We start from the raw sequence: 14,741 nt of genomic DNA on the forward strand, positions 1-14,741 counted from the left end.
CAGATTGTTTTAAGAGAGGAAGAAATTTTAAAAATGAAATGGAAACTGCAAAGAAAAACAGAATGACTTTGATCCCAGTACGCCTTTAGAAACTATTAGATGTGGGAACTGTAAACAATGTAGCCATATTTTTGAGGATAGTGTAACTATTCATAGGGAGGTAATCAGTTTAGCAAGGGGTTGTAATTGTATGTTTAAAAGTGTGGTTTATATTAGTGTTTGTGTAGCTTGTGATGCTTTTTATATAGCGAAGACTGAAAGAGCATTGTACAAGCATTCATTGTTGAACCCAGAGCACATCAATGTTCAGTTTGCGGTTTTGGGACAGGACCCTGAAGACCCATGTGGTGGTCTTTGGGAAACCCTTATTGAATATAGGGAGCTACAATGGCATCTAAATGCAGGGGTGACACCTGGGTTAAATGACAATACTTCTATAACTAGTGTTCTTAAACTAACTATAGGCTGAAATTGAATATTGTAAAAAGACTGAATTTAATAATGTCACATATTTTCATATATGTATTTTTGACATATATTAATGTTTAAATTTTGTTATATTTTGCTTCTTGACTAAAAGTTTTCAATTGCTTTTTTATTATAAACCATTTTTGTGATTTATTTGGTGGGTATTATGATACAACTTTATTCATAGCATTAGGGTGTTTTAAGCAATTTGTAGACAGGGAAATTAATTTATTTATTAATATTATTACCTTATTAGATGATGTATTCACATGACTTGGATGTTTTTAATACTTAATGATGAGGTGGTATCATGCTTATTAGTTCTGATGAAGTCCTATCGCTTGTAAGGTTGAAAGAGTGTAATTTTGTAAGTAAATAAACTTTTTTTTTGTCAGAGAAACAGACATCTCACTAATTCCTGGATTTTAACAAAAAGTGACAACAATTCCATTGTATGTAATGCATCCACAGAAAAATCAAGCACGATAACAGGGTCCCAGTTGGGCAAGCATTAGTGGGGATTTGGTCTTCTCAGAAAACGCTTTAAAAAAATATCTGCAGTTGTTGGTTGCTGTTTTTATGTGAAATAGTATTCACATTGTTGTCTGTCACACTGCCAGCCTAGATCCATGTGTTTGAGAATGACATCCAGCATTGACTCTCCCACCACAAAGACATTTACCTTTTGAAAACTCTGCATTTTTTAAGTAAAAGAGTATAAACATTTTTATAGTGAAAAACAAAATAAAATTAAACAGAAAAAAATGAAGAATCCTTTTTGAAAGTCTCAGTTTCAGCTTGTAAAGCGTGTTTATTTCATACTTCTGCCTCAAAAAATCCGTTCCTAAGAAATGCAGACTGCAGACCAATAGCACAACCTTTGTCCTATAACAAAAACATTTCAAAAAACTAAACTTATATACAAGCAACTGTGGGGCCACATAAATAAATACAGATGTTTCTGTAATGAGCAATACGGTCTTAAAAATTCTTTTAGAATCATGGCAGCATTATATTCAGGCATATACACCATTTATAACAATATAAATCACTACCGGGTGATAGGGGGTCTTTTAATTGATATGACAACAGGCTGCGGGGGTGGTGCTGCGGTAGCATTGTCACCTCACAGTAAGACGTTGTCCTGTTCGATTCTCAGCTAAAGCATCTTCTGTGTGGAGACATGCATGAATGGGCATTCCTTCGTTGAAGGTTCTGCATCAGGGCTGGCAACTCGGTACGTAAAAATCTACTGCCAATCATTAGCGGACCGGAGTTCCACTGTGGCGACCCCTAACCGGGAAGAGCCGAAAGATACAACAACAACATTCAAAACAGTTAATTATGAACTGCTCCTTTAGAAGCTTAGTAAACCAGTCTTGGATCCAGTACTATAAATTGGTTTGAAAGTTATTGTCAAAACAGGTGCTTCCAAGTCCAATCGGGAACCTACCTCTCTTCATTTGGCATTATTAACAGTGGAGTCCTGCAAGACTGCATCCCAGGACGACTGTTATTCTCCCTCTTTATTAATGATTTATCCTCTAACCTCTCCCAGTTCAACTTAGTCCTTTACACTGATGAAATCTTACTACTTGTAGTTTATGTTGAACAGCATCAGGACTCTTCAACATAAACGAAAACCAGTTTTGCAGAATTATGGATTGACAAAAATGTACTCCTAATCAAGCCTCAGAAATCCAACATTATGCGACGTTTGGCACCCAACAAAAATGCCCAAAAGCTTATCTCACTGCAATTACTGATACCACCAGGAAACCATTACAAATAGTAATTCATCAAAAGGAGCTAGGAATTACTTTGGACCCACCCTTTCAATATCTATGCATATTGAAGATATTGTTAACAAGACTCTACACTATTTAAAACTATGATACAGAACTTCACAGTTCCTCACCCCCCACTCTGCTTGTACTGTTTTAAACAAGGGTATAAGGAACTACTAAAGGGGAGGTGAATACCGCACAACGTGGCTGGGCTAATATATGCCTTCGGGCAGATAGCCCAGTACCAACCTATGAACCTATAAACAAAAATGTGTTCATCCCAAAACTTGAATATGAGCTCCCCTCTTATAACCTTTCAGATAGTCTCAAGCTCATCTAAAATTCAAACTACTATAAACAAAATCTGCAGCTTTGAACTTCTTGATAAACCCTGCCCTCATCACTGCAAATCGCTACAGTGTTGTAACTGGCTACTTGTTAAGGAAGCAGCCACATTTCCACATCTCAAAAATTTACACGCTATTAAAACGGGACACTGCCCCCACTTCAAAATGCAAAATAAACACCCCAACTCCTCTTAGATTAGTACTAGGCTAACTGCCTTTGTGGGCCACATTAAGCCTTGCCAATTACCCCACGTAAGAATCAAACTCTGTATCTTGTGGCTGTAAGATGAACACCTTAACCATTATGCCAACATCACGCTACTGTTCATTTAGAGATAAACAGGATGATACCCTTACACTCATCAGTCCTCACTTTAAAGCCTTCACAAGAGAAAGAGCTTTCTCTAAGCTAGACCTTGTACTTTGTAATCAGCTAACAAAAGAATTGAAACAACAGACACCGCAATTATTGAAAAGTCAACCAAAACAGCAACTGTATAAGGACACCAGATGCTTTTGCTACTGTGATGTGGGTTAGTCTTTGCCCCTCAAACCGTAGTCACAGCTTTCCTTTGAAAGATGTAACATTAATCAAGAACCAGTACCTGACCTTGTCTTTACTATGCAAAATGCAAACATGAATATTGTATGTACTTTTCATTCTGTAAATAGCGTACAAATGTAGCATCGCTTTTTGATAGCATGCTGTGATTCTGCATAATTGTGTACCCTTGTCATTGTAAGACTGCTTGCTTTGTCTTTGTTATGGTTTCTGGGTTTAGGCTGAAAAGCATCTGTTGACTAGTTCAATTATCTAGTTATCAAACTGACAGAAATAAATAAATAAACAAATAAATAAATAATATATGGTTTACCTACTGGTTTGGTGCATACATTTTTTCATGCCGCATGTGGCTAAGTGTATACAAACTGTTTGCTGTCAGACATGCATTTACTTCACTGTTACTTAAACATTGTGCTTTGAGGTAAGAAAGGATATAAAGAGGACTGTTTGTTTTAACTTGTATATTTCCTGCAAGCCCTTGTGGCCAAGCAAAATTTAATACATTATTTAGTCATTCATATTTGTGCATTCTTTGTATAATTTAACTCTCATTGGCACCAGTGGTGAGATGTGAGAGACTGTATCCCTACTGGTTGTCAGAATTTAAGTTTTAAAAATTTTAGATTTAAACTATTAAATTTATTGCTGTGCAGTGGATTGGGTCATAGCACTATAGCCCTTTCACAAACCCTATTTACTTTGATGGCAGTGGTGCAATTTAAACCCTCATCTGTCTGCCACTGTATTTAACCTTTACAGTCATCATGACAGGGTGGTTGGATGGTATAATATAGCAATAACCCACGCCTGGGTGTAGGTAATGCTGGATTTACCCACGGTTGGTGTGGTTTGGTCACAAGGGCAAAGCCCGAGTGGCCAACCAAAGCCAACCATGGGTAAATCAGCATTACTACACCCAGGCGTGGTTATTATATAATGACATTATTTAAGAAAAAATAATTACTTTTCTTAAATAATGGCATTGTATAATGCCTCTTTGCTGCCCTTCCACAGCTGTCTGGTATTCTGCGGCAGTTCTGATGTACTGCATGCGTATGCCTCGGAGTACATCACAAAAAGCAATGGAGAGTCTCTGTTGCTTTTTAAAGCTTGTCTCGCCATGTTAAACTAAACTAACAGCAAGAGACAGTAGCAATGAATCTTGGTTTCTCCGTTGCTGTAAAAAAGTTATAGTAATGGAATATGTCCATTGCTTAACCATAATTTCCATTCAAAAGTGAAATGTCATGTATTTATGGACTTATGTTCAAAAGCAAAAACATTATACCAGTGCATCTGCAAAATCTGATGTAATTGAAAGTGCATGTATCTAATATAGGTATGTCAAATTACACAATCTCCTGCAATATAATAACCACAGGGTATTGCTTTATGTGCGTTCGAAAGACATGCGTAAATGGGCGTGTCTTCGTTGAAGGTTGAACGTTGAGCTGGCACCTCAGCGTTCGTGAAAATCAACTGCCAATCATTAGCAGACTGGAGTTCCGCTGTGGCGACCCCTAACTGGGAAAAGCCGAAAGACAACAACAACAACATTGCTTTATGTTGATGAATATTCAAAATATCCAGAAATGGTTCTGTTGGAGGACATTATATCAGACTTACTGAATAATATGCTGAAATCAATCTTTGCTAGACATGGTATACCACAACAGGTAGTGGTTGACAAATGTCTACAATTTACTTGTCAAGAAACATAGTCTTTTGGAGAGGAATGGGAATTTAAATATATTACCTCCTGTCCCAGGTACCCTTAATCAAATGGTCATGCCAAAGAAACAATACATTTAGCCCAAAATGTTCTGTAGAACTATGATTGCTGTGATCAGATGGGCTGTTATTTATCTTTGTTATAGCGCAGATATTCAAATTTTCAGGCTGTGGCCTTTCACCAACACAACTTTTGATGGAATGAAGGTGTCCTCTAACATTTTTGAACAGTAAAATTCTTTTTACTGCCTTTCTTATTTTGGTATAGTTTTACCTAATGTCCAGGCATCATTTGCAGTATTTCTACTACCATGTTGTCTCTTCACTAGCTCAGCCTCTCTAGTAAATGTATTTACCTCAATAGGAACACATTAATATCAATCAGAATCACAAATCTGTATCTATTTCCTTCATTAATTTGGTCAAATACCCAGTCCTCAGTCAGGGCATGCTAAAGATTCAACATTCCCTTCTTTAGCTTGAATACATCTATGAATTTATGCCCTTTTATACATTATATTTATTTCTGGCACAAAATATTAATTGAGTTTATCTATTTATGACTCATATGTAAACATTTGCTTGCAAATAATGAAAATGAACTGTACATTACTTCCACTTTATTGCACATACTATACAGTAAAGTGTTCACCTGGATTGCTTCACCATCTTTTGCTAGTTTGTTTCCAGTTCAACAATGTGTGAAACTCTGCCTCCATGATGGCTTTGGAAAACTGAATGGCTTTAATGGGTTTCAGTTGGACATTTTTGATGAATTTGTTTTTATTGCTAGGGTTAAATGGTTGATATTTATTAAAATGACCTCTTTGCATGGTAGAATTAGTATCTTTCAGTAAAAATGGCTTAGTCTGAGCTCAAGTCACTTTAACTTGACTGGTTGGTATAATATTTTGGTCTACAATTATGCTAAGGTTCACCAGTTTTTCACTTGAAAGCTTGTTAATCTGTTGATATTTACTTTACAGTACTAATATCTGTCTTCTATAACACTTGTAAACATCACCTCTTCCCTCAACCAAACATCCTACAGTAACAAATTTTATTCTTACCTAATTCTATCCTTCATATCACCTATCCCTAAACCTGTATTCATGTTTCAAAAAAAAAAAAAAAGTTGTTTTTCTAATTTGATTTCTGTACTTTATGAATTGCCGACGTTTATTGTTTGTTAATTTCTACTTCACTGTAATCTGATATGTATGCTGTGCTCACTATTCTCTCATGTATTATATTATATTATATTATTATTATATTTCTGTGCTTTGTATTTTGGAATTTTTCTCCCCGGGCCTTCTTTGAAAATGGACCTCTGTCCAGTTGGACTTTCCCGGTAAACAAATGTAAAATAAAATAAAAATAAAAAAATGTATTTTTGCCGTTTTTTTCCAGAACAAACCTTTTGACACCATGTCATTATATGCGCCTATGATACCCAGTCACCTTAATTGGTATTATAAATAATTTCAGAAAATACCAGCACTGGAAGTAAAACAACAACTTGAATGGCAAACAAAATGACATTACTGCAGAAAGACTGTTTTCAACTTAATCTCTTATCACAAACTTAATAATGACTGGCAAATCAGATGTTAAGCAATATGGAATACGTTACTCCATAAAATTACAGTACTATATTACACAACCACTGTATATGCAAGTGTAGAACAGCATATACTTTTTATCATCAATGTTGTTTATTTGAGTTTTGTCTATGTTGTTAACTTTTAAATGTTATTAGATAATATTTAATAAAATATATTTTCATTAAAGATCAGCTGACAATATAGCAAAAATATCGGATCAGCTTTCTTAATTTGCAGCAATGCTAGACCTATTTAATTTGATACCAGCATATTAAAATATAAACGTGAAACTTTAGAACATGACTCTAAAGAAATGCATTTCACAACAATTGACTTTTGGGCATGTTGAATGCAATTTAATATATGGTTTCTCAGAATACCTGCCTGCTGAGGTTCTACAGAAAGACCAAAAGCATGTGCTCATAAAATAATAGCTAAATTGCTCAGTCTGGATTTATTACTAATGCAATAAAACTACAGTGCAGGTATTATTTATCAGATTGGCCTATATCATATAAACAGGGCTGTAACTGAGTGATTTAATATCATTTTGTTCTCTTTCAGGTAAAAATGCTATCCTTTTGTCAGCAAATAAAAATAAAATAGAATAAAATAGCAATAAAAATAACCATCGACCAAGCCATGACTGTTCTCTTCCAGGACTTTCTATCCAACATTGCTAGTAAAAATATTTAGCAATCTAAAGAGGATTCTTTGATGGAAAAAAACTCACATTTTCTTTACTCAACCCTGCATTGAGTCATATATGGATACATATTACATTGGCTTTGTTTCGTTATGAAAATGAAAAAGAACTAAAAGCTTAAGAGAACTAGTAGCCAGTCAAAACCCCAGATTCACTTTTTTCAATTAAATTCTGTATAACCAAATTCAGACTGATGAACAGCACAGAAAAATAAAGTGAAATTAAAAAAACATTTAAAATGGATAGTTAATGTAGGTATCACACACATTACATCCTGAAGTGGTTCTCAGAATAAAAAAAAAAAATAATAATAATAATAATTTAAGCATCTGCCACTAAGTAACAAAGTTAAATATTCACACGACTGAATACAGCATATCACCTTCTAATTAGGAAAATGAATCTGCTTCATTTTCCACCAATTAATTGATGGACATTCTTCATTCAAGCACTGTTTTTGTGGGTAATTAAAAACTTTGCAGTTTACTTTCATTAAACTCTAGAAAATGATCAAAATAATTTTCTTGCTACAATTATTTATAGTGTCAGTATCTGAAAATGTAAAAAACATGAGTCAATGTATTTTGTTATAGATATTAATAAATGAAATAGAATACTTCACTAAATGTGTTGTTGAATAATTCTGTGTCTTCTTTTATGTTTTGAGGTATTTACATTATCAATAATAGAAGGCAGTGAGGTAATCTGGATAATTTATATGGCCGAATATGATAAAACAGATGTCAAGATTCATCTGTCAAGCTTCACTTTATTCTGTGCCAGAGATTAATTTCTTGACATCTATTTCTTGAACATATAAGATGGTTATGAGCAGAGGTAACACAATGCAGAAACAAAGCCATTCAGGAATTATAGTTTAATTGTAGCCCTTTGAGACTTCTTTCTAAACACTGTCATGTGTCTAACAAACCATCAGTGGCATAATGCACAAGATGCATCCTATCGTAGTCACCACTGTCTCTCACTTGCTGAACTGGGCTGGCTTGAACTCCCTCACCTCCTTCAGTGGTATCAACTCTCACTTGCCCACAAACTAGTAAACCATCCACTAAATGTCCCATCCCTCCAGAATCTACTCCAACCCTATCGCACCACCAGACCACTAAGATCCAGCAACAAAAATCACTTGCAGATCACTAAAGCCAATAACTCTGCTGGTGAAGCACTATTCTCTTGCACCATAGCCAAATTATGGAACTCCCTCCCACCCACAATTACCTCCATACCATCATGCACCCACTTCAAAACTTTACTAAAAGCGCAACTAAAAACATGCTGGCTATGCCCTTGCAACTCCCACTCTAATATCACCCACCCCATCCAACCACTACTTTTCTTTCCACTCTGCTAACTACCTTGATTATAGCAAACTCAGATGCTCATAAGCCTAGTACTTATTATACAGCAGGAACTTCTTATTGTAACATTTGTTAATGTCTGTTATGTACTTCACAGATAAAGATTCTAGTTTTCTACTGATGTACTATGTTCTTTATCTGTAAATATGTTGTAAGTAATTGCTATGTTAAATTGTTAATCGCTATGTAATGCAATGTAACTACTGTCCATTTTATTTTAACTGTGGAGCTTTTCTCCTCGGGCCTCCGCTGAAAATGGACCTACGTCCAGTCGGACACTCCTGGTCAACAAATGTAAATAAATGAATAAATAATCATTTTCATTCAAAGTGTCAAAAATCTGAGTCAAAGTCACTGTTATTTTCTTCTCTGCCACTGTTTTCAGATCAAGGTATTAAAAACGAGCAATGTCTGGTGACAGAGTGCCTCTCATTAGACAAACGGATCACTGGCCCCATAATGGCTTGTTTGTTATAGGGTTTTGAATTAAATAAAATGCTATGCTTGTGGAATTGCTCTGTTTGCACCAATACAGTCTGTCCCCTATACAAGAAATGCTCAGGGACCCACCTAGCATCAACATACCCTTTTTTGTTTTCTGCCTGTGAAGTATTCTCCTAATATCTTTATGTGTTGTCAATTTTCAGGCTCACTCTTTTCCTAATAGTGCATTTGTATAATGGACTTGTTGATGTAGTTCAATCAGATGGATGGACCTTCTGTAAAGTGTCAGCATTATATAAACACCTGTGGGCAGTTTAGAAACATTGCTCTCATTAATAGAAATGAGCAGTAAGAGCACTGTAATTGTATAAATATTCCTGTGTTTTACAAACACCTTCTGAATTCAGGATATGTGGACTGCTTACTCTCTAGGTGATAGGATCTCTGGCTCAAACATCATGGTCTGGGGTTTAATTCTGACTTTCATTTACTGACTGTGAGGAGATAGCATGTTTTTTCTGTACTTAGGTTTCTTCCCAAAGGCCAGCTTGCTTACCTAATTAATAAATTAACAAATCCACACATATGTGCATTCTTACACACACACACACACACACACACACACACACACACACACACACACACACACACACACACGCTGGTAAAACTATGCAGGATGTAGGAGTGGGATAATAAGGTTTAGCCACTGATGATAACAAAAGAAAACAACCAAAATTTAATAACAAGATGGCCGAGTGATTTTTTTCCCCAAAAGTGCAAACGTGCCTCCATCAGAACTAAAATTAAATATATACACTTGCTTTACAAAACACAGAAAATCATATGACTCTAAGCAATTATCTTTTGATCTACACTTAATTTTTACAAATGAGTAAAAAATGTGTGTGCATATTTACATTTTATATATATATATATATCTATGGGTCTAGGACACATGCTTGACTAGCATATGTCCGAATCACAAAACATCGAACACACATACACGAAAGCGCTTAACATCGAAAAGCGCTTCTGTGTATGTGTAGTTCAAAAAAAAAATCTACGTTTCTGCAGGGGGGCTTTGCCCCCCTGTGCCCCCCCCTACTTTATTATTCTCACTCTGAGATTGCACTACAGTGGGGAAAAGGGAATTTTCCCTTACCTGCACTGTAGTCTGATCTATGAAACAGGCACACATACACGGAAGTGCTTGTCGATGTTAAGCGCTTTCGTGTATGTGTGTTCGATGTTTTGCGATTCAGACATATGCTAGTCGAGCATATGTCCGGATCCCATATATATATATATATATATATATATATATATATATATATATATATATATATATATATATATATATATATATATATATATATAAAATGTATGTGTGTGTGTGTGTGTGTGTGTGTGTGTGTGTTTAAAATGTGTAAATATATTAAGGTTAGACAGTTAATTATTTAGCTGGTAGTTTACTTTTAAATAGCATTTCACATATACTGTTTCATTCACCCCTAGCTGCTAGTTTGCGTTTTTAGTTTGTAATTCTGTGGGAGATAATACTGACTATAGCTGCAATAAACTGTTATGTAGGTTTGTGAAGAAGTCACAAATCCATACCGAGGTTGCTAATAACACTGTTGTGTTTACATAACTTCTTATTTAAACAACTACTCTTCTGAAGCTGTACTTGATGCTAGCTTCATGTATTATCAAAAGACTATAGAGCATGTGATGGTAACCCTGAGGAAAGTATAGACCTGCTGAATTTTCTTTAGCAAGAGCAGTTTCACAGAGGTATTATGAAAGAAAGCTGATACATTTCTTGGAGCACATAAAGCAGTTTAATTGCTGTCCAGTATAATTGTGATTAACCTTGTAGTCGTTTCAAACGGTACACTGACACTCTAAGTTTTTACAAATGATTTATTAGACTTGGAACTATCCGTTACCTTTTCATTTTTTTGTGGGGGGGGTACCATTTACACGGATTGTGTTGCTTGTAAATATGCACCCTCATATCTGGTAATGGCAAATTATGTTGCATTTCAGCAGCAGTTTGGAAGCAGCTTTGCATGTAGACACAATGCCACTACATAACAGACCCAGTCTCTTTTTATTGAAATACACATGACACAGTTATCAGCAGGCTAATCTGTATTTAGGTTATGGAGATACATAAAATATGTAAAGTACTGTTTTATGATCACACATCTTTGCCCTATGCTGGTTTTAATATTGCAGTCGCATAAAAATATCACAGCAAATGTCTTCATATTGTTCTTCAGGATCATAGCAGTCTGGTGAGCTTCTGATTTATGTCACTAAGATCACCAGCATTCTAGCAACTTTTATAGGTTATTGTTTTCAACGCAGTTCTACACAGTTCCCTTAGGATAAATATTCACAACCTTAGTAGCTCCCTCATGGATATAAATGCTCCACTTGTTACTAATGTTTCATCATGGAAAGGCCATCAGCACAAGGCAAAAGTTCTGGTGCAGACCCAGACCACATTGATATGAAATATTTGCAAACAGGCATAATGTCTATAAGAGAACAAATACATTCTGTGCTGGGTGGGGGTGGTTATAGGGATGAAGTTACTATTTTGAACCTTTACCTTGGTTGCTAGAAATATACATGGGTGTGCCATGTACCCGAACCATTACGTTATAACTGCCTAAAATGTCAGTTTATTAATCAGCTTCAGACCGTGTTGAGTATCATTCATCATAAGTGCAATTCACTTCTCATATAGAGTGCAAAACATTTTGACTTCAGCTACAAATGCAAGTGTGAATGTATTCCTAAAGCAGATTAATAACAGATTAATAACAGCAATCAAATATTAGTTACTGTTAAGAAGCTACTTTTGTTCTGTTACATCTAGCAAGTTTCATTTAAAGACTTAGAGGTGCATAAACATGCGTTTCAGGAGCAGTACAATGATTCTTAAATAATCAGATATATTATGCACAAATCATGAAATATGTCCAAAAAACTAAATATCCAGATGAAGCCCTCACAGTATTTAAAGCAATAAGAAATATAACACAGACATGCTTAAAATATCCTGTAGGAGACAATATAGAATAGTCTGTTGCCGAAAGAAGTTATGCTACTAATGTTTTCTAGTTTGCAAAGCTTTGCAAAATGATTTTGGCTGTATAATATTGCCAGAGGGTATAACAGAAATATTCATTAACATATGAATTAATTTAAGTCAAAATATACTGGCAGCTGGTCAGTTATGCAAGTGCTGAAGATGTGGTGGGGTGAGGTAGGGTTTTATAAATGCAGATGAGAAGACATATTTAATGCCATCAGCATGAATTGGCAGGCATTGTTCATTTGTCAAGTAGTGCCAACTGCCATTACTTTAAATAGATGACAAGGATTATGCTAGTATGACAATCACTGGCCTGCCTACGAGCTATGCTAACGCATACATCTGGTATGATGTTGCCTCTTAAAAACATCACTGATATGATTATGACTGTGCAGTACAGAATTTTGACAATTCTCCCATCTGTTCTGTTAGTGCCTGAATAATTTTGTCTTGATTAAATATATGGTCTTGCAGTAAACCACAACTTAAATTTCTATAGCATTCAAGTAGTTAGTCAGTGAATTAATTTGCCTCAAAATCTAGAAAGAAAAAGAACTTAATTTACGGACTAGGTATGAAGTGATATGGCTGAATGGGACACTCTCTTGTTTGTTATGTAGTTGTTATGACATAAAAGCTTCCCTTGGTGTTAGCAAATGATAATTTGAATGACTTTTTCTCAATATTTGTCTGCCTTTACTTTAGCTGTGCTATTTTAATTTATCTTTACTCATCAACCATTCTAACATGAAGAAGCATAGCTGGCTCAACGAGCCCCCTGTGCCAGTACCATGAACACGTGCCCTGCCCCTTCAGCTGTTCAAGTGAAGAGCAAAAAAAAAAAAAAAAAAATCACTTTACTGCATTACAGTTAGATCCATTCCCCCTGACCCCAGCTCTTCCAGTGAAGAGCTCAAACAAAAAAGAAAAAAAGGCTGTTCCTTCAGCTGACATGCACTCCTCTGCCTCCTGTCCCAGCCATTTAGGTCCCATTTCTGTGTCCTGCCTCCAACCCTTCTTCCACACTTTTTATTAAAAAAATATAATTTCTTCTTTCAAACTGTACCAAACTGTTTTCTATGGGTCTATATTACATTAACGAAGTTTCAGAACTTCGAATACCATATAGTCGACATCATATGATCGAAGTTCTGAAACTTCGAAAATGTAAAAAAAAAACAAAGTAAAGTAAATTAAAAGTGTTTCAGCAGAGGGGCAAGCCCCCCTGCATCCCCACACCCCCTGCTACTTAAATATACCAACTCTGAGATCGCACTTTAACGGAGAATGGTGCATAAAGGGAAGATTTCCCTTTCCTATGCTGTAGCGTGATCTTGGAGTTGGTATATTTAAGTAGTGGGGGGTGAGGGTGCAGGGGGGCTTGCCCCCCTGCTTAAAGTAGTTACTTTTGTTTGTTTGGGGTTTTTTTTTTCTTAGATTTTCGAAGTTTCAGAATTTCGATCATATGGTGTTGACCATACGGTATTCGAAGTTCTGAAACTTCTTTAATCTAATATAGACCCTTTTCTACAAATGTAGAAAACAGTTGTTACAGTTTATACCCTGCCTGCATGGACTGCTACAGCTCTCAGGTTTTAGCTATGCTTTTAGACCATGCATGGAATGTTACAGTGCTCAGGTCTGACCGCAAATGTAATACTGTGTTTTAAAAGCCAGTATTGCATTAAAGAAACATCTGAATTAGCTGACTCCCCCCCAAAAAAATTGCACTAGGTGCAATTGCCCCACTCTCCTTGCCCTAGCTACCTTACTGATAACATGTATCACATTCTTGCTTTAGTACTTCCTTATGGTGAACTGTTTTCTTGGGCCTCTCTCTCCTGAACTACTGCTTTCTTATAGCCTTGATCACAGTTCCCATAATGATGTACTACAGTTCCCATAATCCAGTGCTCCATGCTGTATGCACCTTTAGTGCTCTTTAATGCTAAACTGTATATCAAGAGTCAGTCTCTGGTATACCCTCATCCCCTGGTAGGGCCTCCCCTCCTTGGAGAATGATTCCTTTGCAGCCATCAGTAGGATTCCCCTGTTCTGGTCTAAGGACCCCTCACTGAGAATATAGTGTTGTTACTGCACAGGCAGAAAACACAAAGCATGGGATGAATCCAAAATGTCCTGGAGGAAGGCAGTACTCTGTTCCCCAACTTAGTACAAAACCCATAGATTGCCTTATACAAGGCAATGCTCTGAATTTTCTCTCATATGTTCATAGGCATATAGTAGGCTAATGACCACTGGGACCTTTATAAGCCTAGCCATTAAACCCAAATATATCACATGAGCTATTGTGCCTTAGAGATTATTTTAAAAGGTGTATGTTAGTTAGGGCATGATTTTATGGCTGCCTTTGTTCATCAGAGACATGTGTGTCAGACCAGGGGTGAATTTCTGATTTCCCATCTGCTGGTCCAGGTTGTACTTGAATAGGGATAGGGAAAGGTTCTGCTTTACATGGATGGGAAGCTTATTCCAGGTAAAGTCAAAGTCAAAGTAAACTTTATTGTCATTCAGAAAAAAAAAAACAAAAGCAAATACTGAACGAAATTCCAAGTCTCCGGACTCAATATGCAGACAACA

The sequence above is a fragment of the Protopterus annectens genome, chromosome 11.part0 (assembly GCF_019279795.1).
Source record: "Protopterus annectens isolate FY-2018-M chromosome 11.part0, PAN1.0, whole genome shotgun sequence".
Lineage (NCBI taxonomy): Eukaryota > Metazoa > Chordata > Ceratodontiformes > Protopteridae > Protopterus > Protopterus annectens.